Source organism: Emydura macquarii, unplaced genomic scaffold, assembly GCF_026122565.2.
Source record: "Emydura macquarii macquarii isolate MOO-44397 ecotype Brisbane River unplaced genomic scaffold, CSIRO-AGI_Emac_v2 contig_2924, whole genome shotgun sequence".
Taxonomy (NCBI): Eukaryota; Metazoa; Chordata; order Testudines; family Chelidae; genus Emydura; species Emydura macquarii.
Genome location: NW_027133061.1, coordinates 972,068 through 999,840, shown reverse-complemented (window position 1 = coordinate 999,840; position 27,773 = coordinate 972,068). Strand labels below are relative to the sequence as shown.

The window sequence follows — 27,773 nt, the reverse complement described above, 5'->3', positions numbered from 1 at the left end:
AGGTTTTTGGCAGATTTGAATGCACTGCTCAGGGAAAAGCACTCTGCGCCGGGGTGTGCACGCAGAGGTTGCGGCTCCGGATTGCCAGCCCGGCTCTGCTCATTGATGAACTGATGGGAGCTGGAAAGAGGTTGGCGCCAGGGTGGGTGACGTCAGGCCGGCCCGAGCCAATCAGGGGCAGCGGAGAGGGAAGGGAGTGTGAAAGAATGAATGAAAAGTGCAGCTCCCAGCTCCCCCCCTCCTCCTCCTCCTCCCCCCGGTGCAGAGGCTGCAGGCAGAGCGAGCGAGCAGACGGGAGGAGGGGAGACGCGGAGGGGCTGGGATGGAAGGAGCAAAACCAGGCGGTGAGCTCCGAGTTGCTCAGAACATGTGCCGGGCTGACCTGCTCGCACCGGGATCCGCTGGGGGGAATGTGGAGGATGCTGCCTTTGCCCATGGCCCTCTCGTGGCATTTAGTCCATGCTGGGGGGCGGGGAAGGGGGGACTTCTCGGGCAGTCAGGCTAGACTGCCTGCTGGAAGGAGCCCCAGGCGAAGCAGCAGACCGATCTGGGGGCGAGGAGGAGGAGAACCCGCGGCGTTTTCAAGGAAATCGACTATTTCCCACCCACGCACCCCCCCAGCATGTAAGTGCTTTTAGCATGGAAGCTGCTGTTAAGAGAGGGGTGTTCAGCGGGGCTGGTTGCAGAGGTGTGATTGTGTGCCCAGGGTCACCCGTCTTCTGCTAGAGATTCTCAGCCTGCCTGCTCATGTCTTATTTTTTCCTCTTTTTTCCCTCCTCCACTCCCATTCCGTCTGTATTTTCAACCCTCCCTTCTCCTTTCTGCAAGGCATTGGTTTAAAAAACCATCTCTGATGCTTTACCATCGGCGGTCTTTTTTTCTGCAGTGTTGAAATGCTAAAGGAATCATGAAATATTTTTGTGGGGGGTCACTTAGTGGTATATGTATCTCTAAAGTTGCATGCTGATCTATGGACAAATGATATTCACCTGTGTCAGACCCTTGATTTTTTTTTTTTTTTTTGGCTTTGTTTTGCAAATTTCTTAAAGCTCTGCACATTAAAAATAATATATATATTAAAGTTTTTAATTCTCCACTTTACAAATCTTAGGTGATACCAAGCGAAGTGAGTCAAAAAAAGATTTGCAGCTCAGTTAAGAAATGACTCTTTTGTGTGGTTCTCGTAATCACTGTGCTTTTGCTTTAAAAATGCATTTTACAATTACAGGGCTCGATCTTGTCTCACTGAAATCAGTGGGCGTTTTGCCATTGACTTCAGTGAGCTACAGGGTCAGGGTCCCCAATGCGTTTATGTTCTCAGGATTTGGTTCCTTTTGTTAATATTTGCATCTTTTTATTTATTTCCCTCTTCTCCTAAAAAGACAAGCGCAACTGAAACCCACTGGAGAAAAAGAAGGTGTTTCTGTTTTTGTTTGGTTTTTTGCTGCTGGTGCTATAGACTTCAGGGGTTGGTTGTTATCTTTGGTTATCTAGCTGTATGAGTGGTGTCAATTCTTCATAAAGCTAGATAACCGAAAGTAAAAATAACCCCATTACACGCCTGAGGAGGATGAGGAGAAGAAAGAAAGCCATTGAATAGAAGAGGAGGGAGGAAAAAAGAAAGAAGAAAGAGAGAGGAAAAGAGGAAAAAAGGCACCTTTTTGAAATGGGATTTAAAACCTGAGGTAGGATTTTTTTTTAAGAACCTATTTGCTCTATATAAATTAAAGGGGGGTTATCAGTTCAGTGCATGTCAAGAAAACACCTGTCTTAAGCAAAACTAGCTTCCTGAAATTGAATTGCACAAGTAAAACTTCTAATAAATGATGAATTAGTCGAATAGCAGGACACTGACTAAAGAGAAGGGATGCGCTTTAGTTGCATAACCAATCAGACAGCACCAAGGAATCAATCTATCAATCTAGATAGCTATGTTGGATTGTCTTTTAAAAATACCATTACTTATGTACATTTTACTTTGCCTATTTGGAGGGAGGGGGTACTACATTAAAAAAGCAGCAGTAGCATAGCATTTATCAATGGTTGCTTTGAAAATACAGGCTCTTGCTTTTTTTCCCCCTTTTTCCCCCCATCTGTTATATACGTATTTTTAATTTTGTTCTCTAACAGATCTAATTTATCGGGACAGAGAGGGGGGAAAAAAAAGTGATATGATGAGTTGGAAAGTGGTTTCTTGAAATTGTCTATATAATTTTTCTCCCAATATGTCTACCTGAACGTTTAAAAAAAAAAAAAAGTTTTTTGTCTTTGCACATTTCTTTAAAAGGATTCAAGATTCCAAAATTGGGAATTTACCAACAACAAAAAAAATCCATGTTCTGTGTGAATCTGCATGAGAATAATGGGATTTTACTGAATTGTGTATAATTCTTCCTCTCTGACTTCAAATTCACTTTGCTCTTTACCCCCTTCCCTGGATTATCTGCCAACTTGCTTCCAAAGGAATTTGAGAAATCTTACCTACTTTATCTTAAAAGGGAATTTTGGGTCAAAGATTTGGACTGTGCGCCGTATTGACGGTAAACGTTCATATTGGTTGACATAGACTTCGTCAACAAAATATACCAACCTATTTGGAAAGTTATCTTATGGCGCTTCGAAGAACTCAAAGGTCCTGTAACAGACTTAAAAAAAACCTCAGGACTATACTCCAAGAAACATTTCATAATCAATGAATTAAAAAGCCAATATTAAATTTCAGTGACACCATCTGCGATAATTTTGGAAAAGAATGCTTTGTAGCATTGCAACTTCATGTGACTCCTCTCCTGTGATGTACATAATAAGAACTCACTCTTGAACTTTGCTGGACCTGTTAATTTCTATCTTGTGTTGACTGAGTTCATCAGAAACTTTTTTAAAAAAGCAGCGGAAACCAACCCTGATCTATAACTTATCCTTGTTGTTGATGTAGTTCTTAGTGCAATATGAAAGATTGTCCAACATATGATTAATAAACAAGGTTTTTTTTCCTTCAGCCATGGCCCCGTAGTGCAAAAGAATTCAATGCAGTCATACTATCTGTTTGCAATCTACTCAGTGAAAGTCTAAGAGGAACCTACCTTACTTATTTTGTTATCCATCTATTTAGGTATTTATATTGCCACAGTCGCTTTAGTATCTGAGCACCTCCCGTGTATTTATGGATCTATCTCCCCAGTGCTCCTGTGAATCAGGGAAGTTATAAAACTCCAGTTTATCAGTAGACGGATTCTCTGTTGTACTTCTCCTTGTGCCATTGCTTATACCAGTACAGAGTACTGTTATTCTGGCCAGGTAGTATTTCCACATCCACCTTGCGCTTGCATAAGTGATGGTGCAGGGTGATGGAGAATTGGGGCGGGTAAGGTTAAGGGACCACTGAAGTCAGGGGAAAGATTCCCATTGATTTCAGATCAGGTCCCTGGGGCAAAGCCAGAAACTCAGTGTGAAAATCCTGGCCACAGTGAGGCCCAGGGGAGTTTTACCACTGACTTCATTAAAGCCAGTATTTTGACACAATCTCCTGAGTTCCAGTCCTGTGCTTTATCATAAGAGCATCCTTCTTCCCCAGAAAGCAGACTCATTAAATGGGTGACATTGAGGAAACGACTGACACACATCGAAATGCTCCCGGGGGCAGAGCGGTGCGTGTTTGCAGACGTGTTGGAATTCCGCATGGCCGTTCATTTTATACACGCGCTTGCTGTGCACAAGCACTTGTGTGAACGCATTCGTTCACATGACCATTTGGAGCACGGCCACTGGTAGTGTAGACGCCTGTAGTCCTGTGGAAGCGAGAGTGCTTGTGCATGAACAAAAGCACTGGCTGTACGCCATTTGCGACCTGCCATTGGTTATTTTCTGGTTTTAAAAAAGTCGTCCAATCAGGGACCAGGAACAGTACTATGGATTTTTTTAGGTGACCAATTACATGCTATCAGTAGTGTAGGGGAGACACCATAAGCTGTAATTTGTTGACGTAAACTGCCTGGGAATAGCAAAACCATTATCAGAAATCATGGCGAGAGAGATTTAATGCACAACAAATAATTCAGCCAGATGTAGCTGACCTCTGGGATAAAATTCCTCCCATGCTGTTATGTCTTTGAGGTCAGTGGAGTTACGCCAGGGCTGAATTTGATCCATGAGGTGCAGGTTGTATTGGGGGAATAGGCTAGGACTCTAATTGCCCGTAGTAAGTCATCAAGAGTCAGGGCCATTGGGCCAAAGAGCTGCTGTCTGACTCACATGAATGACTCCAACTGGGCCTGATTCTCCTTTATACTCTGGTCCCTTTACACCACTTTCTAGCACTGTAAAGGGGCCTTTAAAGTGGACACAGGTGTACATCTTCCTTAAATCCCTTTTATACTACCTGAGTGGTGTAGGGGAGCCTTGGTGTCCATGAGAACCTGGCCCAGTGTGCAGGGCAGTGATGAATGGGGGCCTGTACAGACAACGGGCATGATTTTTGTTGACGCTCCGGTCCCTGCACATCATTCTGGTAAGGCTTAAAGTAGGAGTAAATATTCAGCCACCTTAAAGGTCCTATTAGGCTTGCATTGTGATATAAAGGGATCTTTGTGTAAATGAGAATCAGGCCTACTGACATCTCACAAGCAGGATTTCAAGGTTGAGTTCTATGCAGTGCTTTCTCCTTTCCGCCAAGCCTTTGCTATGGAGACAAGGCCAGAATTTTCTTCCTGCTGGTCTATTTCGTCTCCCCAGTCTTCACAGGTCAATTTGTCCCTAGGGACCCGGCAACATACCGTAGCGATGGCATCACACCCAAGAGAGGCGTGGAGTTCGGGTGCGGCCTAGCTGCCTAGTGTAGAACGTTTAAGGGGAGCTGAGCTGAGAAGGAAGGATGGGTGGGGTTTTTTCCATCCTTGTCTGCAGTGCATGGCCGTTGCTAAGTATCGAATTAGCTACCAAACTAAAGGTCTGGCCATTTCTGAAGCTGCACAGAATCTGAACCATAACAATACAGATCTGGTAAACGGCAGACTCCTCACCACCCTGCCCAATATATTTCAGCACAAGTCAGTTGCAATAAGAAATCTCAGCGTACTGGCGTGACATTGATCCAAATTGCAGCTTACGTGCCGCCATTTAAGCTTGCCTGGACATTCTGATTTGACTGGTTAACACTCAGCAGTGTCCATTCTGTTCTTCCTTATGTCTGCATAACTCCCATTGACATTCATAGGAGTTATGCTTACATACCTTGTGTAGAGAGATTAGCTTCTAATGTTCTGTTACACGCTGAAGAGTGGCATGACATATTTATTTATTTATTTTATTTAAAAAGAAACTGCTGCAGTACTCTTTTCTTCGGTCTTTAAGTGAAGCAGTTTGGGAGAAAATGTCCCATATAATCATTTAATAATCCCTTACTCTTACAGAGTGACTTTCATCTGGAAGGTTCCCGAATAGGTTTACAGATCGTATGCTTAATTTCACTATTGTTCTGCACCTTTTATGCACACACACGATGGGTGCAAGATACTATTGGCCAATTTCTCATTTACATTAAGGCCATATCGCTTTGGCCATGCAAAGGGGTCTTAAAGTGAGTTTAAGCATAATTGACGCTTGCTTTAAGGTCACTTCACATTGCCAGAGTTGTGTAACGGGGCCTCAGAATATATGAAAATCAGCACATCATATGATGTGCTTTACCTTCCACTGACACGCAGCCACTTCTAGGGTGGAATTACTGCCGCCACTGTGCATTAATAATACTGCACAACGGTTCTGAGATGGGAGGCAAAGACTAGCAACGGAATTGTGGGTTTGCCTTTGAGTGGAATTAGGTAAGAGGAAAGCAGTTGTGGAATAAATGATGTGGTTTAATTACCTGCTGTGAACGTCCTACATTTCTTGGGTTCATAAAGTCAGATCCTCCCCATTGCTGACTGCTTCGTACTTCTGAGTTATGAACACAGTTCTTTGTGTCCTTAAAACCTAAATCTTCTCTGTTCTGCATGAATGGTAAAGATCCATAAGAACAGAGCTGGTCAAAAATGTCCCCCTCTCCCCAAGAAGCTTTGACAAATATGAAAATATTTTCATTTTCATCCACATTTTCATTGGCAATTTTTAACTTTTCATTGAAAAAACAAAAGTATTTTGGTTTCCGGCGGCTGAACAGGGAAACGTTTTGGGCCCAAAACTTCTGGACACTGAACATTTTTCTGTTTTTGGATGAAAAACTTTTTTTTGAGGAAAGCAGACGCTTTCCGCCAGATTTGTTGTTTGGTCACTAACCCAATTTTCCAGAGTAAAGACGTTTCAGTGGAATAATTTTGACCAGTCCTACAATAGAATAAATTTGGTCCTTAGCCAAAAACATCATCATACTTCTACTGTGGTACTGTAGGCCAATTAGTTGCATTACATATATGTGCTGTACATATACAGTTGTAAAATGACTGAGATGAAAGGTGCTATGTAAAAGCAGGCCTTTATTATGATCCAAATTTGAAATTGGCCGGGATCCTGAGTTTGACACCCTGACTCTTGTGAAAAGTGATGAGGCCAGGGCCTGCGTATAACATTTTTCAGAGGGTGGATGGAAGCTTGAAGACAGGGACTGGAGAAAAAGTCAGGCTCCTTTAAGGCGTCTCAAGTTGGGCACCCCAGAATCATTAATCATCTTTAAAAACCTTGGCCGTTGAAAGGGTCTGCTTCTCATTACGCTAATGTCCCTTTATGCTTCTCTGCCAGCTTAAAGGGACCTTTAAATGGGTGTAAACTCCGGTTATTTACTTTCAGGCCCCTTTGTGCAAATGAGAATTTGCTTCTGGATAATAATTTATTTTTAATACCTTTAATCAGCCTTGGTGGTGAAAAGTTAATTTAGAGGGTTTTTTGTTTTGTTTTTAATAATACGTTCACTTCATTTCAGTATTAACAGGTGCTGTTAGAAAGTCAGGTAAGCAATTTTTATTTAATGCAACATAGACATTTTTATTAGCTCCTTTTTTCTTTTTAATTACCTGGCGAATCACAGACGCCTCATGGTAAGAACTAGGCTTATGCTTTGCACAGAAGAGACTTGGTCCCCCAAACCCTGAGAGATCTAAACACCAGCGATCGTTTGTATTACAGTTGCACGTCAAGGCCCCAGCAGAAAGGGATGCCATTGTGTTAGGCTGTTGACAATTGAAGCCTGAGCTCCTCCATGATTTCCGGGAGATGATGGACGGGGCGGAACTACTCCTTATCCCCAATTCTGCAAAGCACGTAAGCATTGGCTTGACTTTAAGCCGGTGCTGAAGTCCCATGGAAGCCAATGGGACATCAGCCTGGGTCTAAACTTGAAATCTGTGCTTCAGTGCTCTGCTGAAAAGGAAGGGACTGCTGATGGGGGGCCGTCGTGTCTAGTGTTAGTCACGTCTCTGCAGGATCAGGACCTGAGTAGAGACGACCGATAAAAGGTGGGTGAAAAGAATGATGATTATCCTGGTTTGACAGATGGGAACTAAGGCAGAGTCTAAGGGTGTAAATCTCATTGACACTAAGGCCTCTGCACACTGCTCTGGAGGTGTAATGGGGCCTTAAAAGGGTAAGTACACTACTAAAAAAACCCTTAGCGGCAGCAAGTCTGAGAGCCTAGATGGACTGACTTGGGCTCATGGGGTAGACGTTGCGTGAGCGGGAACTGGGGATCTGAGACCCACCCCACCTCCCCCCTTGTTGTGTTTCCGAGTTGCAGCCTGACTGGGAATGTCCACACTGCTATTTTTAGCCCTGTAGTGCGAGCCCAAGCTGTAGTGTGAGCTGATCTGAGCTCGGAGACGAGTGGTGGCAGGATGTTTTCTTGCAGTGTGCAAAGTGGGAGTAACGTAGAGATTCTCATTTACGTTCACTAAGTGACTTGACCAGGGTGTCTCAGAGAGTCGGTAGCAGAGCTGGCAATTGGACTGTAGTGATCTTGGGTTCAGCCCCGGGCCTGAGTCAAAAGTCCATCCTCACTCCATAGAGGGAAAGGCAGCTTCTGTTCTGAGTCCAAGGAATTCCTGTGTGTTGCTTAAAGGTGGCAGGTCAGATATAATGTGAAGCTATGGAGTGATTATTCTGTCACACTAGCTTCCTGGGTTTGGAGGGACCCTCTGAGCCCCGGGAAAGAGAGAGGTTTCCTGAAATTTGCATCTTTTGGAGTACAAAATGCTTATTAAAACCTCCAGCTGTGGAAATGCGTGGGGGGGAATGATCAATGGAAAGGGGGTGAAAAATCTTTTGTGTGGAGAACACAATCTTCCCTCTTCAAACAATTGGGGCTTCGGAATACCTGTGCGGTTTCCAGGGAGTGATTTTTTTTTTTTTTTTTTTTTTTTTTTTTTTTATGTTGGGATTATGACAAACCAGCGGAGTGGGGGAGCTAAACTGCCGTACGAATTGGATCAGGCCCTGCTTTAATTTCAGCAAGTGGCGGAGTTTGTGGGAACAGGAGCCTGTGTGACGCGATGAATAACCGTGTCAACTCCTGGACCTAAGATCCAGAGCAGCTAAAGTCTTCGAATAAAGAATGTGACTGGCTCAAGAAGGCCTCACAGCCGACTTGCCACCGGCACTGAGCGTTGGTGGGGAGAGAGGCTGACTAGGGATGTCAGAGCTCAGGGTTCGTACCAGCAGTGGGCTCTTTAGACTGGCCTGGGACCCATGTCCCTTGATGGGTGCAATGGTGGCCTGACCTTTGTCTCCCTGACATGCTCCTGGTCCCGTGTCCCCTGGTGCGTGTGATGGCCGTCTAGACCCCATGTCCCTGAAGCATCTTAGCTCCGTTCGGTGGAACCAAGCTGCATTAGGCTGATGTCTCTGAGGAGGAGAGTGGTGAGTTGAGGGGTGCAGGGGGACCGCTTCAAATCAGTCACCGAGTTTGAGTGAGGTGTTGGCTGGCTTGCAGTGGGACCAGACTGGACTTTTGGCCCCGAGTGGGTAGCCTGATTGAAGTCACACCGACCACGGCCTGAAGTGGAACGAGGAACTCTCGGCTCTTAGGTTAGTCCAAAGAGACGGCCCGCAACCAGAAAGGTCGCTCAGATGCAGTAGGAGGTGATTGGATGTGATGGAGGAGCCGTGGAGCTTGCTCCAGGGTATTTGCTACCCGCCGGCAGGCTGGAGAACATGTCCCCATCCTTCCCACATGCACAAGCAAATCAAGTGAAGATTTTGCTGGCCTAGGCTCATGTGACAGCATCAGATCTAGCTGGCTGCCTTGAAGAACACTGCGTGGCTGAAAGGTGCATCTGCAGCCCTTAGCAACGGACAGGACCTGATTCTCGTTTACAGTAAAATCCTGACGTGTAAAGGGGCCTTAAAGTGAATGTAAATGTAATTTATGGCCGTCAGTAGGTCTTACCTTCTCTGCTTCATTTCTTTCCCCTCCACCGCCCAATCCCTCAATCTGGAAAATGGGATTATCGCTGCTTTTGGGCCGGGAAGACAGCAAAGCGTTAGTGTTTGCAAAGCCATTTTTGAAGATGAAATGCGTCATCGTACAAATTCTTAATAACAGCTGACCTACACTGCAAGTTTTGCTTCTGGAGTTTTGGGCTGGCCTGTTCTAGCAGGTCAGCTGCCAGTTTTGGGTCGGGGTCTGTGTTTGCATTCCAAACACCTCCAAAGTTAAAGGGGTGCTTGGATCCGTGAGCTTGGTTCAAGCCCATCTCTGAGTAGTAGAGGGTGGACCAGAATCTGGTGTACATCCGGAATGACTCTGGTAGAGAGCTCTTGCCTTTTATAATCATGTGACTGTCATCAGAATCTGGGCTGGTATCTGTCATGCTAACAGTATGCAGCTTAATTCAAAACGAAGGGTGATACCTGTGGGCCTAAATCTCCGTTATAAAGGCCCTTTGTGCTGCCAGAGTGGTGTAAAGCGGGTGTGCATGTAGTTTATTTCCACTTTCCGGCTCCTTTGCGTTGCCAGAGCAGTATAAAGGGGCCTTGGTGTAAACGGCAAATCTGGCCGTCAGTGCATATGCCTGACCAGGAGTAGCTGGACGTGTCAAAACGGGAGCATGCATTCTGCAGGAGACCAATGCCATGCAGCATGGCTCGGGAATGGGTTTCTAAGATTTAGGAATATTTAAGGGGGTTCGTGAGAGATGCTGTGTTCACACTGGCGGTATCGCAAGCCAGTTCTTGACAGGGAGTTTAGACAATCCCAAATCCCTCTGTTTTACAGGAGGAAGGGTGCCTTAAATGTTTAATCGGTGACGTGGTAGGAAGAGTGGTACAGGCAGCTACTGAAACCGAGTGAGCTGGCCCTTTAAGACTACCGGGCTTCGCTCACTCTGTGACACAGGGAAACTGCCAAATCCTAGCCCAAAGACCTAATTAATAAACACTGAACATGCTTTTGTTTTGTCTGCTCCTAATGGTCTGGTTGACTGAACCTAAGCTGGGGAAATCAGGACTCCTAGGTTCTGTTCTGGACTCGGTGTACCCTTGCGCACATATGCATTGTGGTGTAATTCCACTGGGGTCAATGGAGTTACACTAAAGATTGACCTGACCTTAGGGGCCAGATCCTTAGCAGGTGTAAATGGAGGTGGCCCCCACTAAAGTCCATTTGTATCCTCAGGGGATCTATTCTGTGGCACCGTTGCCCTATCTGCATAATAGGGTCAATGCGCCGCCTCCTCCTCTCCAGGGTTGTGATGAGGATAAGTTAGTTTGTGCTGGTGCTTTGACGATGTAGACCCAGGTAAGCACCTTCCCAAAATAACACCGAGATGGCCAGGTCCTCCACTGGTGGAAACTGGCTAAGCTCCGCTGTTGTGAATGGAGCTATGTGGATTGATGTCAGCAGAATGTCTGGTCCATGCTATTTTAAAAAGCAGGGAAAAGGGGGCGATTGATGTAGCGAGTAGTTTAAGAGCTGGGAGGTGAGAATGGGAGGGAATTTTCTTCTCACAAGGCATTTAAGCAATAATCAGCCTTGTGGGGCGTTAGCTGAAGGCATCTGATCCTTAGCTACTGTTGAGTGGAATGGAGCTGAGCTTAACAGATCAGGGCCGGCACTCCATGGAGCGTACCCACAAGAAGTTATGGGGCAGAACCCAAGCTCGCGTATATCAGCACAGCCTCAATGACTTAGCGTCCTGGAGCTAGGATCTGCCCCCATGCAACCAGAGCTAGGACAATTCCTCTCAAGGGATCTGACTTTTGGAGGGAGGCAGGGGGGAAGAAAACCTATTTTCAAGGCACCCACTCCGTCAGGTCAACAATTGTTCTGGGTGCAGGCTGGAGTAGGGAGAGTGGGGAAAGGCCCCTCTAAAATGACATAGGGCTTGTCTACCTAGGGATATCTAGGCAAATAAATCCATATTAATTAAAGGTGTGAACTGGAAGGGGATTAGTTAAACCCCATTGAACCCCTGTGTGAACACCCTCATTCAGAGCTAAAGTGGTCTTCATTCGGTTTAGCATGATTCACTTTGGAAGCGAATTGGGCAAAACCAAATTAAGGCCACTTTAATTCTGAATGACAGCATCCACACAGGGATTTAATGCAGTTTAACGAATGCACTTCAAATTCACACCTTTTGTTAATTTGGATTAATTTCCCCGGATACCCCCAGGTAGACAAACCCTGGATGAATTTTGCTTTTTCCTGTGTCAGGAGTCTTTTTTTTTTTTTTTTTTTTGCTAGACCGTAATTATGCCCCTAGGACCTGATCCACCCATCCAAGTGAGTGGTGTGGTAGTGGGGCACCTAACTCCTCTTGCTTGTCTCTGGGATTTAGGAGCCTCATTTGTTTAAGAGCTCTTGTAAATCGCAGTAAATTTGCATCTTTAGGCACTTAAATACCTTCGTAAATCTGGCTGAGGGTGACTGCTGTCTGGTGCTTGATTTACCATTCATTTCCATCTGAATTTTTCACTTTTTAAGTTGAAGTCTGGCTGTGCTTTTCAGCCCAGTCTAGCTGCTTTCGTTCCTCTAGAAGACCCATTGCTTGATTGGAAGAATGGTTATAGAGGTCTGAGTTCTGAGGATGGCAATACAATTATGCCAGGCCTGACTGGGATGCAGCCTCTGACACTTGCACAAGTAGCTGTGGAGAAGGGATAACTCTGGGGTTAAGGCCCAGGACTGGAAGTTGGGGGTCAAGTGACAAGTGATTTTTCTGAATACTTCAATTTTGGGGGTCCCAAATTAAGACCCCCTTCAAGGGACCTGATTTTCAGACCATGCAGAACACCTGCCCCCTAAAAATTCTCTCTCAAATTGGACACGCAAATACTTAGTCCTACAAAAGCTCCATGATTTGGCCTCCCTCCCCACCCCCCCCTCCGACTTCGATGGTGTTTGAAATCTGGGTCAGAGTTCTGCACCTCCGTCCCAGTCTGTTTGTTTGAGTGGCAGCAGTGCACTTAAGCTGTACAAACATAAGTAGAAGATGATTTCTTGTCTTTTCCCCTCCCTGCAACCTTCCCGAAAAAGAATTTAGGCAAAGATTTTCAAAAGGGACTAGAGATTTTGGTGCCCAACTTCAGACACCTTAAAAGAACCTGGTTTTCAGAAAATCAGGCACCTTTAATGGATCTCAAACTGGACACCCAAAATCACTAGTCACTTTTGCCTTTGCAAACATTCAAAAATCTGGAGTCTAGCCTCAAAAAATGAGATTTAAAACGAAACTGAGTAGCTCTTTTTATTTGTCTTCTAGTTTCTGTGCTTTCAGGGTTACACTTAGGCCATATTTTCAAGCTTTTCTTCATGACTATAAGGGCTAAAAACTTACTCAGATCCTCAAAGTTATTTAGGCATTTAACTGCCATTGATTTCACTTGTCTCCAGGAGCTGGGGCTTTAGGAAAACCACCAAATATTCATAGAATCATAGAAGATTAGGGTTGGAAGAGACCTCAGGAGGTCATATATTTCAACCCCCTGCTCAGAGCAGGACTAACCCCAACTAAATCATATCATGAGTTTTTTCAATAAGATCACGAGAGCTGGCAATGCTTGGTTATTTTCTCTTTCAGACAGGGACAAATTAAAGGGAGTGGGATATTAATTGGGCCTGATTCTCTGTTGGCTTGAATCCTGTGTGGGTATCTGAGCCGGTGCGAAGTGGCTGTAAAATGTTTCCATGGTGATGTGGTAGCATTTTACATCCACTTTACACTAGTGTAAATAATTGCATAAGGTGCAGGTCGGTGGAGAATTGGTTGCATTTCCTCCCCCTCCCCCTTACCTAATTTTGAATGATCATGATAAAATGAGATGCCATGTAAGAGGTGTAGAGAGAATGAATTATGATCAGCTTGTTTCTTCCTGAGCTTGGGAATTTCAGCTTCCAAATGTTTTTTATTTTTCCCCCTCTTTCTCTCCCCTGCTTTTGCCGTCCCAGCTTTTGCGCCAACTCCTCGGTGGGGCTCTTATCTCCAATAATCCCCCAATAAGAGGTCTTTCTGCTTGTTATGACACCCAGTGAAAGCACTGGAGAAAGATCCATTCTTTTCCCTTGTCCTCCACAGCCAGCCACTAGCCTGAATGGAAGGCTTTTTTTGTGTCTCTGTGTGCCTGACTAATTGAGCTGAAGGACTTGCGTCTGGAAGAGTTTGAAAGGGCCTTTTGTTGCCACTGCAGAGTTTGTAGAAGGCAACCGAGCCTTGCTTTCTTAAGGAACGGGGGTCCTGGGCAAATTTGGCTCTCGAACACTTGCGCCTCCGGGAGAAACCAGAGAGAGGGGCTGATCTGTGAACGGATCACCAGCCTCAAACATTCAAAAATTGCGTCCGGCCTCAGGAAGATTCGTGAGAGTGTCTTAAAACTCAGGAGATTTTTTTTTTTTTAAAAGAACATAATAAATTGGGGGGAGGGGAGATTGCTTTCTGGTGTTTGAGCCTTTAGAGTTACGTCTGGTCACATTTTCAAACTTTACTCTGCAACCATGAGAGCTAGAAACTTTCTTTTTTCTGTCGGCAGGGTTTTATTGGCATTGCTAAGTTAGTAATGGAGGTGTATTGGTTTTTTTGTTTTTTTTTTAAGTTTGCAGGGTAGACCAGACCAGAGATTCTCATCTGATCACTTACGTCCAGGAGTTGAAGTTTTAAGAAGAACTACCTAGTATTGTGAGGCTCATTAAAATCCCGAGAATTGGCAACATGCCTGTGAACTCCTTTCTCCTTCTCCTCCTCCAATGCTGTTGTTCAGTAGGAATGGTCAAAATTCAGGGCTATTTTGGCACATGCTTTCATTATTATTTGAAATACAGTTGCACCCAGAGGTGCCCTCCAAAATTGGAGATGTGCAAAGTGCTAGTCAGAAACTGTTCCTACCAAGAAAGCTTGAAATCTAAATAGACAAAAGGTGGGAGGGGAAACTGAGGCGGAGAGAGGCGAGATGACTTGCCCAAGACCATACAGCTGGTCGGTGACAGAGCTGGGAATAGAATCCAAGGGGTGAAATCCTGACCCTATTGAAGTTAAATTTCCGTTGACTTCAGTGGGACCAGGATATCACCCCAGGTCTCCTGACTCCCAAATCACTGCCCTGTCCACTAAACCATGCTGCCATTATGCTGCTTTCCCAACTGTTGTAATGGAAAAATGCTAATTTTTAAAAAAAACGCTCAAAATCTCTGGTTGGGCACCATATTTGAGCATTTGAGCTGCAACCCTTACTCCTGTGATTTCAAAGATTCTAATCTCCTGAAGATGACTCCTGTCCTGTATTAGGATTGTAAGCTGTAAAGCCTGTGTCGGAAGGATCAGGCACAATGTTGTGATTCACATTTTACAAATGGGGGGAAAGCAAAGCACAAAGTGAGGGGAAGTCATTGCCAGAGATGGGAATAGAACGCGGAGCCCTGGATTCTATACTCAGTCCATTGGAACATATTGCCCTTCCAGAAGCATGAACCCGAGATCCTTATTTTAACTTTCAGATGTATCCATTTCCCTCTTCACCCTCCACTTAATGTTGAAAATGGCCAATTTTCCTTGGTTGAGTGATGTCACAAACTTTCAATTCTTTCTTTCTACCTCCTCACAAATCCAGGTGTTTCGTTTTTGTTTTTCCTATGTCCTTTAACAGAATGAGCTAACGGTGTAGAGTTCTGCACAAGTATTTGTTGTTCAAGCTGTGATGGGTCAGAAATGCTACAGAGCATCGATTCTGCCCCCGGTTTGGGTGAGCACTCCACACCAAACTTGCCTGTGGGTTTTTGAAAACCGAGCTGGTTTGAAAACGTTGAAAGTTTTCATTTGGATGAAAAATGCCCCCAAAAGGACATTTCCCCCCTCCCCCCACACACACAATTGTTTTCTCACTTTTTCAATCTGTTGTAATTGGAAGTCACATTACAGGAATGTTTTTCCTAGCACAATTGGATGGTGTAAATGCTGGTGGAAAGGCAGTGCAAAAGGGGGACATGAAAGATACTCACTGAAAAAAAAATTGGAGTGAATATTCACAGAACTTCATTTTTTTTTTTTTTTTGTATTAATATCTTTTATAATATTTTTGACCTGTTGGATGAAATCTGAGATCTTAAGGTAAATGACTGCCTTAAATATTATAATATTTATTTGTATTCCAGTAGCATCAGAGGTTCCCAGCTGAGCCCTATGCCCCATTTTACAAGGTGTGGTACAAACACATTGTAGAGAGACTTTATTCAAGGTAGATAAAGTGTGTGGGAAGGAAAGGAGGACCCAAGTCACACAGCAGAGCAGGAATAGAATCTGTCTGCTCAATCTCTGACTGTTGCTTTATCCACTGGGCCCATGTAATTTGAAAGCTGGGTATGGGGATCTGAGCTCTCTGTGCCCCAGTTGCCACTCTTTTGCTTTTAACTTGCATAGTCCAGTGGGTTTGGCGCTGGACTGAGAAGCAGGAGGGGTTCTAATCCTGGCTCCGCCAATGAGCAAGGTCAGAAATTTCAGAAGGGTTCTCAGCTCCCGCAAGGCTAGGTTTTGAATGAACTTAGCATGTTGAAAATCTGCAAACAGCGAATGCTGAGCCTGTGGAAAATGGGCTCTGGGTTGTGTTTTTGTTTAAGAAAATGAATCTGACCTTAAATGACTCGCTCTGTTTCTCCAAAGCCAAACGTTCAAAAATCATATCAGGTCCCCCAACAATCCTGAGCTTGGGTTAAAAATCACAAGATATGTTTTTTTAATGATGTGTTCTTTTTTTATCTACCTTCTGGTTTTGGAGTCATTAAAAGGGTCAAGTTTCAAACTCTTCTCTGCAACCATGAGGGTTATAAAATGTGTTGTTCTTTTATTTTAACGAAAGCAGAGACTCTCAATTTATCACATGACTCCAGGAAATGGGGCTTTAAGAAAATCACCAAATATCACAAGAGTTGACCCTACTGCTTACTCATGGAGTTTGTGTTTGGTGTTAGGAACTGAACTCATATCATCTGCTTCCCAGCACAGTATCTTAATCATAAATCCATCTTCCTTTCTGGTAACCCAGCTTCATCCAAGTCTGTTGATTCCTGGGATGAATTTGACAGTAGGTATTTGCTAAGTGGAATCCTAACTAGTTTTCATCCTAGGTTAATGAGAACTTACATGCTGTTTTGTGTGCTCATAAAAAAGCATTAGCGAAGTTTGCCTTCTCAGCACTGTGATATGAAAATGATGTTGCATATCAGTCATTAGTAATAAGTAGCTGTCTGTCTCAGTCTTGCGGACTGTGCAGAGAAAACGTGGACAAGGTGCACCTATGAGCAGGTGGCGCTTTTGATGACCCTGTGAGCTGAACAGCGTGTGCTTACAAAAAAAAAAAAAAAACCAGGCCTGGCTCCATATTTCTGAAGCGAGACGAGTTGGTTTCTTCTTCTTGATTTTAAATCTTTTAGGGTTTTAAAAAAAAAAAAAAAAGAGAGAGAGAGTTGGTATGGTCTGATGTGGTTGCCTGCAATGGTGTATAACCCATCCGCAACTATTAGCAAATGCTTCCAGCGGCTGGAGATGGGACACTAGATGGGTAGGTCTCTGAGTTACTACGGTGAATTCTTTCCCACATGCCCAGCTGGTGGGTCTTAGCCACATGCTCAGGGTCTAACTGATCACCATATTTGGGGTTGGAAAAAAATGTCCCCCCATGTCAAATTGGGTTTTCACCTTCCTCTGCAGCGTGGGGCATGGTTTGAACTAGAGCGGTGGTTTTCAAAGTGGGGTATGCGAGCTCTTGTCTAGGGGTACGCGAAAAAAATCCTGTAATGGCGGTCAATGTGCTTTATTTAGTAAGACTTGACAATCTAATCACAGGTATATTATGACCCTATCTCAGATGAGGGTACACGGTAAACTACATTATTTGGAAAGGCCTAAAAAGTTTGAAAACCACCCGACTAGAGTAAATGGTGGATTCTCTGTCACTTGCAGTCTTTAAGTTAAGATTCAAGGACGTCAGTAACTCAGCCACAGGTTATGGGCCTGTGACAGGAGTGGGTGGGTGAGGTTCTGTGGCCTGTGACATGCAGGAGGTCAGACAAGATGATCACGATGGTCCCTCCTGGCCTTAAAGTCTAGGAGTTATTCATGCTTAAATACAAAGGCTGGGGTTTTCCAAAGGAGCAGCTAAAAGAAATTAAGCCCTTAAATGGTATTTAATTTTGGTACCCAACTCCCTTAGAATCCATTAAAAATTGCATGTAACTTGAGGGCAAGCTGGGCTCAGAGCCCAGTCCTCCAAGGCACTGTCTACCAAGCAAAGTACAGCTACTCTCATGTTAAGGCCTCTTTCCATGGCCATAGGGATGTAATAAGGCCTTGGTGTACTTCCAGAATCAGCCCCAATAGTGTTACGTTGATGTGAGTGCATGCTCACTGAATGCATTTTTTCATTCTAAATGATCCCTTTTTCCTCTTCTTTTCCTCTGCTCTTCACCACATGCTGTCTCTCTTTATTTGTTTATCGCTTCACCTGCTCCATTTTCCATCCTGTATTTTATTGGGTTTTCCCCCCTCCCTCTTCTCTGCTCTTTAAGTCTTCCTCTCCCGCCTCCCCCCAAGCAAAACATACACCCAGGCCCTGATTCAGGAAAGTATCCTGGGATACACCCCCAGGGGTGAGTCAGCTCTTCCAACCAACCCACCATTATTCAGGAGGGATCGAAAAATCAGACGTGAATTCTCATTTACCCTCCAGCCCGTTTAACAATGCTCTGACAAGGTAAAGGGATCGTCAACTAAGTGACGTCAAATATGAACCTTCTAAATGTGTTGCTGCAAAATATTCCTCCTTTTTCTTAAAGGAACGTTTCCATTCATGGTTCTGCTATTGTGGTTTTGCTGTCTTTTATTGAGTAAGTGGCCAACTCTCCTGATTTGATTGCAAGTCTCACAATATTTGATTGGTTTTTTTTTTTTCTTGAACCTCCAGTTCCTGGAAGCATGCGAGACTCTCAACTTTCATTTAATAACGTAGTCATAGCGTTTAAGACCGGAAGGGACCACCAGATTGTCTGGTCTGACCTCCTGTATATCACAAGCCACTAAACCCAACGACTGAAATTAGACCAACCTTTTCCAGCCCTCAGGAGGCTAAACTATTATAACAAAGGCAGTAAGCTCTCATGGTTTCGGAGGAAAGCTTGGAAATGTACATCCCCAAAAGGTTCAGAGACCAGAAGACTAATAAAAAGAGCCCCAACTTTATTATTATTTTAAATCCCATCGGGTGTTTTTGTACATAGAGAGTCTGATTTATGATTTTTTGAATACTCGATGATGATGATGATCATTATAGTATTTACCAATGTTTTTATTATTTGTTGCATCACGGTAGTGCCTAGGAGCCGTAGATAGGGTCTGGGACCCCATTACGCAAGGTGCTGTACAAACACAATGCTTTATATTGCATTAGCACCTAGAAGCCTCAGACTGGAGCTCTGTTGCACTAAGCATTGTACAAAAATAGGGCTGCGTTTTCAGAAATGACTAGTGAGTCTGGGCACCTGAATTTTAGTCGTGCCCAAATTGAGACACTTTAAAGGAGCCTGATTTCCCCCCCCCCCCCCCGCCCTCCCCCCAAATTGAACAGCCCTGTCTTAAAAGGAAACCCCTGTAAGGTGCCTCTAGTTAGACACTGAAAATCACTAGGCACTTGGGGAGAATGCTGGCCGTATCATAAATGACCGTTGCTGTCCCAAAGAGCTTACAATCAAAAAGATAAGTGATAACAGTTGGTTGAAATAAAGAGGTAGGTGTGGTGAGGAAGGCAGGGGTAATAGAAATTATAGCATGCTTTAGCCCAGACTAGCAGGCCTCATAGTTACTAGCCAAACAGCCGCAATGATATTAAAATATTTCTAATTCATAACGGATCTATGAAATATTTAGAGTTCTACAGAGATTTAATGTAATTCTGTGTTTTACTGGGCACTCCAATGTTCATTTCTTTTTTTTTTTTTTGATTCACACATTTATTTTGCTCTTCAGAGAAGTCATCTAGCTTAGGTTATAGGGAGGTTAATTCTGAGCTATTCTATCCGTCCGTCCGTCCTTGCCCTGTTCCCGGAACTGCAGAATGAGTCCTTCTATCGTAGCATACGCTGTAAGGCCAGAATATAATAGAAAAATAAGTGGGAGCCATGGAGCAGGGGATACACGTCTAATCCTATTGTCTACACATGTCTCTATAGGCCTTTACTCCCATGAGTAGCTCCATTGAACCGGACCCCGGCATTCGCCCAAGTGAGAATGGAGGGGTTTGTAGGATCGGGGTCTATACATCCGCAGTTGTTGCAATCTGTATTTTTGTTCTCTTTTCCCTTTTGCTCACTCACCATTGTGGGAAATGATCCATTTTGTCTTTCAATTTTAAAACAAAAATGAAACTTCCAACAGGTGAAGGGCTTTTGCGGGTGAAGGAAAGAGAATGTATTTTTTTGCAGCCATCCTGGCATCCGGCGGCTGGTTGGATTCGAACCCTGGGTGGTTGCCCTAGCTTTTTGCCGGTTCATCACGGAGGGGTTTTTATGTTCCATCGATGGCTGTGTTTTTAAATTCTGGGCTTAAGCCTGCTTTGTTTCTCTTCTCCTGCAGATGCAGTTAATGAAGGGGTTGCTGCTCCCCTGCCAATGTTTTTTGCTTTGTCTTACCGGATGCCCCGGTTGTGTTCCCTCAACCTTACGCTTGTGTGAAAAGTGGGGCTCAACAAGCAGATAGCAGGAGAAAGGTGCCTTGTGTCTGCCACCATTTACCAGACCAATTTGGATTTGGAGTGGTGGATCAGAGTTTAGGGAGGGAATGGTGTGTATGTGAAAGTGAATAGGGGAGAAAAATAAAAAAGCCAAAGGAAGCCACTGGCCCTTTCAGAATCGCCGTGGTGGCTGCGAGTGAAAGAGTTAACCCATTAGCAATTCCGAGCCCCTCTTCTGATAGTTAAACCTGATTTGCATGCATTTGCATAATGAATGTCATTTGCATTCTTGGAGGTTGGCTACTTCTGTGGGAAAAGTCAAAGCGGGATTGCGGGGAGGGTGAAGGGGGTCGGCAAAGAAAAAAGGGGACGATTCTCCCCCTCCACATTCCCACACAATCCTCCCCCAAACGGAGAATTTAACACGTCTTGTCTGCCTTTTCCTTCCGCAGGATACACAAAAGCCAAAGGCAGATAGGCCTTTCTGAACCGAACTACGTCCTTTTAAAAATTGTTTGTTTCACTGATCTATTCTCCCCCCCCCCCCTCCCCACCACAAATGCTGAGATCCCCCCCTCCCCCCCCCCCACACACACATTCATTGCTTATGTGTGCATGGGGAGAGGGGGAAATAAAAAAGACTATCACAGAAAGGAAAAGGATGAAATCCACCATCTTAGGCAGCCGGCATCTCTAAAATGGCCGACCCTCCTCACAGGTAATGAGTGATATGCTTGGTAGCATACTGCGTGTCAAAGTGGCTGTGTTATTCACCCCACTGAGGGAGCCGTGGCAGAATTCCTCATGGCTTGATATGCAGCCGGTCCGCAGCTATGACTTCGCTGCAGGAAAGAGTGTGTTGTTGTTGACTTTGAGATAAAATGCTAGTGCAGGCAAGGCGCTGTAGTCTGTGACCTCGAGGGAACCCAGGGCAGGAGATGTAAAGTTGACCTCGCCTAACCACGTCAAGGTACACACTGCCCAGTGCGATAGTTATGGCGGTGTCAAAAATGCACTTCTTTTGTGCAGTGAAGACAGAGCCTGAATTAATTCTCCCTATCTCCTTACACACTATTTGCAATGGGGTTGGATACAAATGTATGTTAACATTAAAACAAACAAACAAACAAAAACTCCGTACAGAACAGATGATATCACTTGTTTTAACACTTAACAATAGAATTTTCTTTGTAACTATGTGAGATTGTTTATTCACCTTTATCATTTTTTATGGACTGTAGAATATTAACAGTAGGATAAATACATAATATTTATTTTTTCCATGAGTAAAAACCTCTCTGGGCCTAATTCTCTTTTGCCCTTCACCTTGGATTGTCATTTACATCAGTGCAAGATGAGTGTGAAACACTCCCAGAGAATGGTGGTGTGTTATACCTGCTTTGCTGGTTTAAAGGACAATGGAAGGAGATCTTATATATTTGTATATAAAATCTTACTGTGTTAGGTCATAGGCATTGTTCTCTGTCACGTATGAGAGCGAAAGCCGCCTGTATGACATAAGACCTTAGTGTTGCCAATTCTCATGCTTGTAACAGGAGTCTCACCATATTCGGTGTTTTTTCTTAAAGGCCTCGGCTGCTGGAGTCCTGTGATTAGGTCAGACTCCCTCCTACTATTTTTTTTTTTTTTTTAAAGCAAGTTTCCAGCTCTTATGGTTGCAGAGCAAAGTTTGAAAACATGCACCCTAAAGGCTCAAAAACTAGAAGTTGTATAAAACGAACCCCAAAATTATTTGGTTTGAAATTGAAAAACATCAGATGATTTTTAAGATATTTGGGGGGAGGTTTCTGACTGATTTTAAAAAAAACCAAACCCAACTTTTTATTAAAGCAAAGTTACAATAAACCATTAATATGCTACATTATAGATTACTCATTCAGGATCAAATTAATATACACTTGCTGACTGGGGAGCCCTCCTCCTCTGAGTATACTAAAATAGGGTGACCAAATTTCTAAATACTTTTACTCCTTTTTTTGTGTGCTTCTCTTGTAATGGTAAAGTTTTCGCACCAAGTACGTACAAACAGACAATCCATATTTTACTATACCACAGTTCCATAGTAGGGGTGCGTGTGGGGGTGTGCGTGTCACATTTTCCAATAATGTGCAATACAAAGCCTATCCGCTAACAATTAACAAAGACACTAATTTCTCATTCTATTTAAAATGTAGATCCTTTACTGAAGCTTTAGATAGGCAGGTCAGGAGACCTCTGGGAAGCCAGCGTTTTGTCAGCAATTACTAAAGAGGTTCATCTTGTAACCCTTGGTACTGGAGATACTGATTCAGTGTTATCCTATACACGCAGATGTGAGGGTGCCCAGTGAAATACGCACAAGTACACTGGAGATTATTGAAACTGAAATGATTATGGAAAGTCTCAATCGCTTTTCCCCTCATGTGACGGGTCAGGAAGCCAGTCTAACCTAAGACTCTGATTGTGCAAAGACTCATGTGCTTCGCTTTAAACTTCTGAGGAGCCCTGCTAGTTTCAGTGCGCGGGGCTTAAAGTCCAGCATGCACTTTGCACAATCTGGGCCCTGTTCAGATTAATTTCCTGTTTCTGGTCTATTTCCCAGTCATTCTTATGGCATAGCACAAGGCGCTTGGGTTTGGCTGGTAATGCTGCAGGGCAAGATCAGCATCGTGATGTGAATCCCTCTCTTTTGACCAGGAAACATTCTTCTTGGGGTTTGGTAAAGTTTTTCTTTCCTTTTCCTTTCTTTCTTGGTACTACTGTAAAGCCAAGAAGCCCCATACATGGACTAGGACCCTGTTACGCTAGGCGCTGTACAAACAGAGCAAAATGACAGTCCCTACCCCCAAAAGTGATTTGAAATAAAAACCCGATTGTCTCCCTGTTCCCTTGTGCTGACCCTGTCCCTTTGAAGAGGGATGACAGGTAGGTACAACAGCGACTGTAAGCTCTTTGTGACAAGTGGCCACCTTTTTGTTATGTGCATATACAGCGCCTAGCACAACGAGGCCTTTGAGTACTACGGCAACACAATTAACCAGAGACGGCCTGATTCTCACTTAAGTCAAGGCCTCCCTATACTACTCTGGCAGAGAGAAGGGGCTCTAAAGTAGGAGTAAATGACAATTATACTCACTTTAAGGCCCCTTACATGAGCAGAGCAGCATTAGGAGGCCTTCGTGTAAATGAGAATTCAGGCCAATAATAATTTGGGGCCCAAACTGTGTCGGACTCTTTCACCCAGTTAGGTATTATAGCCCCACTTCTAAAGGGCAGGCAGCTGTGTGTCCGTCTTTGACTGCCAACTCGCTTATCCAAGGATGGATAAGCCTAAAGCTTGAAAAAATGTGCTAAGGCTCTTAGTTATTTTAGCTTAGCAGGATCCACTTAGCCCCTTTCTCGCTACTTTTACTTGTAACCTTAGTCCATGCAGGGAGATGTTCCTCCCATTCCTATGCAGAGTACTGTGAGCTCTTTGGTAGCGTTACCTAATGGTGAGAGCACGGCAAGCCTAGCAGTCAAGCCTCGTGGGTTCTGTTCCCAGCACAGCCATTGATTCACCGTGTGACCTTGCTTCCTTCTGTCTGGGTCCGATTGGGAGCCCCTTACTTCCATTGAATAGCCCCATTTGATTTTGGAGGAATTACTGATGGCTTACGGTGCTATTTAACATGAAGAAAGGGAGTTTGCTAGCACTTATAAGCAAATGAAGCCTCTCATAAAAGTGACAGGGTAATGGTCCCAAATGGTGTGGCCCAGATAATGCAAATGAGCTTGACTTTGCTGAAGTCAATGTAGCATTCCCGTCAACAACAGTCAAGGATCTGGCTCCACATTTTACAACAACATTGGCAAGTAATTTGCTATAAGAGAAACCAGACGCTTTCTGATCTGAAACAGCACTAAATAAACTACGATGCACCGTGCGTAGGCAGCTGCAAAGACCAAAGCGTTCTGATCCCCGTTCCTGGGTCCTCTCCGGCTACAGAAGCAGGAAGAAGAGGCCCTGCAAAGCTGGGAAGATGATGGGCGAATGGCTGTGTTGCTAATGTGGTGGGAACTAGGCGGTGTCCACCTTTTGGTGGAAAGAGGGGATCAGTACTAGCACCGTGGCTGCTGGTTGTTGCCCTTCCCCAGCATTGGGGGGCTACAGTGTGATGTTCCCAGGCTGTCGTCCAGTGCCCATTGACGTCTACGGGAGCGCGTTGCAGAAGCTCCTAAGAGAGAAATGATGGTCTTCATGGTAAAAACCCAGGACTGGAACTTGGGCACCGGGTTCCGTCACAGACTCGCTGTGTGACCTTGAGTAAGCCACTCGTGTCCTCTTGTTAACCTTTTGGGGTGTTGGCCCATGCCCATCCCCAGACTATCCGAGTGCCTGCCATGTGAAAGAGATCAGCAGCGGTGAAGTACTCCGTGGGCTTTGTGGCGTCTCTGAGACTTCTCCCTTGTCAGGTTGTAGAAAGCTCTGCTTTGGAGAAGGATGTTGGTTTTTGGTGGGGAAGAAGAGAAGGAAGTGGCTTATGTTGTGAATGTTGTTGTGGTTCTAGTACAGAAGGTTGATCAAGCAGGAAGGTTTTGGCTATGTTTCCTAAAGGAGGTCAGACTCCAGATTAATCTAATCTACTCTGGAAGTTCATTCCAGAGCTGGAGCCATGCCACTGAGGGTGCTTTATTCCCACCAGCTCTCCCATGCTTTGTGATCGGCGTCTGTAAAATAGGGATTACACTTCCTCGCTGGGGTGTGGAGGATAATTTCACTAATTGCTCGGGTACTATAGTGATTGGGGAGGGACAGGGCTAGATAAGTGGGACCAGATTTTCAAACCCTCGGCACCTACAGAGGAGGGCCCAATGTGCTGAGTGCTTTTGAAAATCTACTCACTAAATGGGAGCTGAGTTCTTTGAAAAACCTGCCCCGGTTGTGGTTGCAGGTCCCTTCTGAAAATTCCAGCTAGGCAGCTTGATTCCTGTTCACACTAAGGCCTCATTAAGGCCCAGCTATGCTGCCAGAGTGGCATAAAGTGAGAGTTCATTTGCTTCCCCTGAATATTTCCAGTCCATGATATTTTGGGCTGGAATCTTTGCTCAAGGAGCCTGTTTTATCTGTCAAATATTTGTGGGTGGTGAATTTCAAATGCGTAATCATGGTATTGCCAACTGTGGTGGTGACTTGCAACATTTGCTGATTTTTTTTTCTTAAGCCCCTGCTCCTAGAGTCATGTGATCAGGAGAGAATTTGAACTTTTTAAAAGTAAATTTCTAGCCCCCCTAGTTAGAGAAAAGCCCAAAAACCAGAGGGCAAATAACGAATCCCCAAATTTATTATTATTTTTTTTTAAATCTGATGATTTTAAAGTCAGTCTTCAAGCCTCAAAAAAACCCTATGACTCTTGATATTTTGGAGTTGGTAATACTGTAATCATGAGTATTTGCATCTGAAAGTCTGTTCTAACCGTTACACTTTTGCAGTCAGAAAACGGGTCACGTGGTATTGTCTCTATCCAGTTTAAATTTTTTCTATAGCGCCGTTCATTATAGTATCAAAACACTTGGGCCTGAACATCCAATCAAAACCACTCTGATATTGACTGCATTTCACAAACTTTGCAGATGAGCTACAAGGCTCTATAATATTAGCCTGGCAAATATAAACTCCTGGTGTCTTTTGTCCCCCTATGCAAAGATGGTGTAAAATGGGTTAGTTTATTGTTCCCATTTTGCACTGCTGTAAATGACTGTACAATGAGTAGGGCAGTGGAGAACTAGGCCCATGTGCGTAAGGCCTGTGTTAATGGTTTTTTTTCTCTAGTGACTTAAATTAAATATTTTCAGTCTGCTTCTCATTTACACTAAGGTCTTTGCATCATGCTGATAGTGTAAAGGGGCCTTAAAGTGAGCCTAGGTGTAAATGACACCCATTTTTGGGCCCTTTATACTTTTTATCCAAGTTGCTACATCATCTCAAGTGAAAACAAGCTTGTGAGTAGAGCTGGCTGGGAATTTTCAGATGAAACCATTTTTCACTGGAAAATGTCAATTTGCTCAGACCAAAATTTTCCCGAGAATGTATCCATTTCAACAAAACTTTTGTCAGGCAAGGTTTCTCAGATCCAGGATGGAATTTCTGATCAAAACCAGAGAGACAGACCTGGGTTCAAATCCCCTGGTCCAAATCAGAGATTTAAACCAGGATCTTCCACCTCCCAGTGGATTGTCTAGACACCAGGCTATTGGCTATTCTGGGATATGGGTTTCTCTCTCTTCCCCCAGCTCTGCTTGTGGGCTTCTCTATTGAAAACCTGCATGATCTTTTCTACTAGGACTCAATTCTGGAAACAACCACAAATGAGGTAATGGAGGGAAAGGCCCATTCACAAACTGACCTCTATCTTCCTCTCTTGGTTCCTGCTGGAAAAAGCAGGAGGAGAAGGTTATCCAGCTATGGGAGAGTCTATTGCTGTTTAATACAAAAAAGGCTTCCTTTCTTTCTCTCTTAGGGTCTAGCATGGATGTCTTTTAAGGTCATATTCTATTCATGCCATGCCACCTTCTCTCTGGATGGAGACTCTTGGGACCCTGTGAATGTTCACTAGAAATTCCCAGGTAAGTGGACTTATTTGAAAAGGGTTCTATCCACTCCCATAACTGGGGCAAGTTTTGTTTTTGGGGAAACACAGGCATGCAGTCCTAGTGTAGTGGGGGTGAATCGACCCCACGGCCAGCCCTAGACTAAATGGTGCCCCAGGCAAGGAATACCTTGTTTTTAATTGCATTTGTAGCCCATTTCACGACTTTGGTGGATGATTTGTATGCATGATTTATTCCTGTCATATAAGATGATACTTTTTTTTCTCTTTTGTTGCTAGCAACAAAAACAGTACCCTGAGCCCGGCGCTCCTCTCTCCCCCCCCAAACCTGGCACCCTAAGCGGTTGCTTGGCTCTAAATCCGGCCCTGGTTCCCCCCCCCGGTGTGTGTCTATGGACCAGGCATGAGACCGCAGGGTAATAATCCAAGCTTCCCTATATCATGGTGGAGGGAAGAAGTGTGTCTAGGGGTTAGAGCAAGGATTAGATACCCCCCGTTCTGTTTCCCCCACCCCCCGCCATTCACTCACTTTGTGACCTTGGACAAGTCATTCCATCTTTCTGTGCCAGATTCTTATTTATACCCAGGCCCCAGTGTGAAGGGGCCTTGAAGTGGACATAACTAATTTCCAACCATTTAAAGGTCCTTTTAGCTGTCTTCTAGATATCTAAGGTGTATATATATCGCCTTCCATCACCATCATAACTGAGAGCCTCGCAATTTTCAGTGTGCGTAAGGTAGTGAAGAGTTATTATTCCCATTGTACAGATGCAAAACTGAGGCACAGAAAGTGATTTGCCCGAGGTCATCGAGGGAGAGCTGCGTTCAGTTCCCTGTTGTGTCAGTCTCCCATGTCTTAGGCTGTTTCTCTAACCACCAGACCATCCATCCACTGCCAAAGGATGAGAATCAGGCCAACTGTGTCTAAGCTTACCCATCTGCAAAATGGGTACAGGTGATAGTCAAGAGGCCAGAGGCCCAGGTGCTGGACTGGGCATTAAAAGAACTGAATTCTCCTCCTGGCTCTGATATGGCCCTGACCGTGTGCCTTTG

The 27,773-nt window shown here is 44.4% G+C and overlaps 1 long non-coding RNA gene across 1 annotated transcript in view; it reads left to right on the top strand.

Moving 5' to 3' along the window:
• The first annotated feature begins 301 nt into the window (after positions 1-301).
• Positions 302-27,773, top strand: part of LOC137167388 (uncharacterized) — a 49,311-nt gene continuing 21,839 nt past the window's right edge. Inside the window, exons 1-3 of the long non-coding RNA XR_010924105.1 lie at positions 302-624; positions 1,383-1,685; positions 26,631-26,736. This is a non-coding gene — a long non-coding RNA (uncharacterized lncRNA). The remainder of the gene's footprint in view (positions 625-1,382; positions 1,686-26,630; positions 26,737-27,773) is intronic.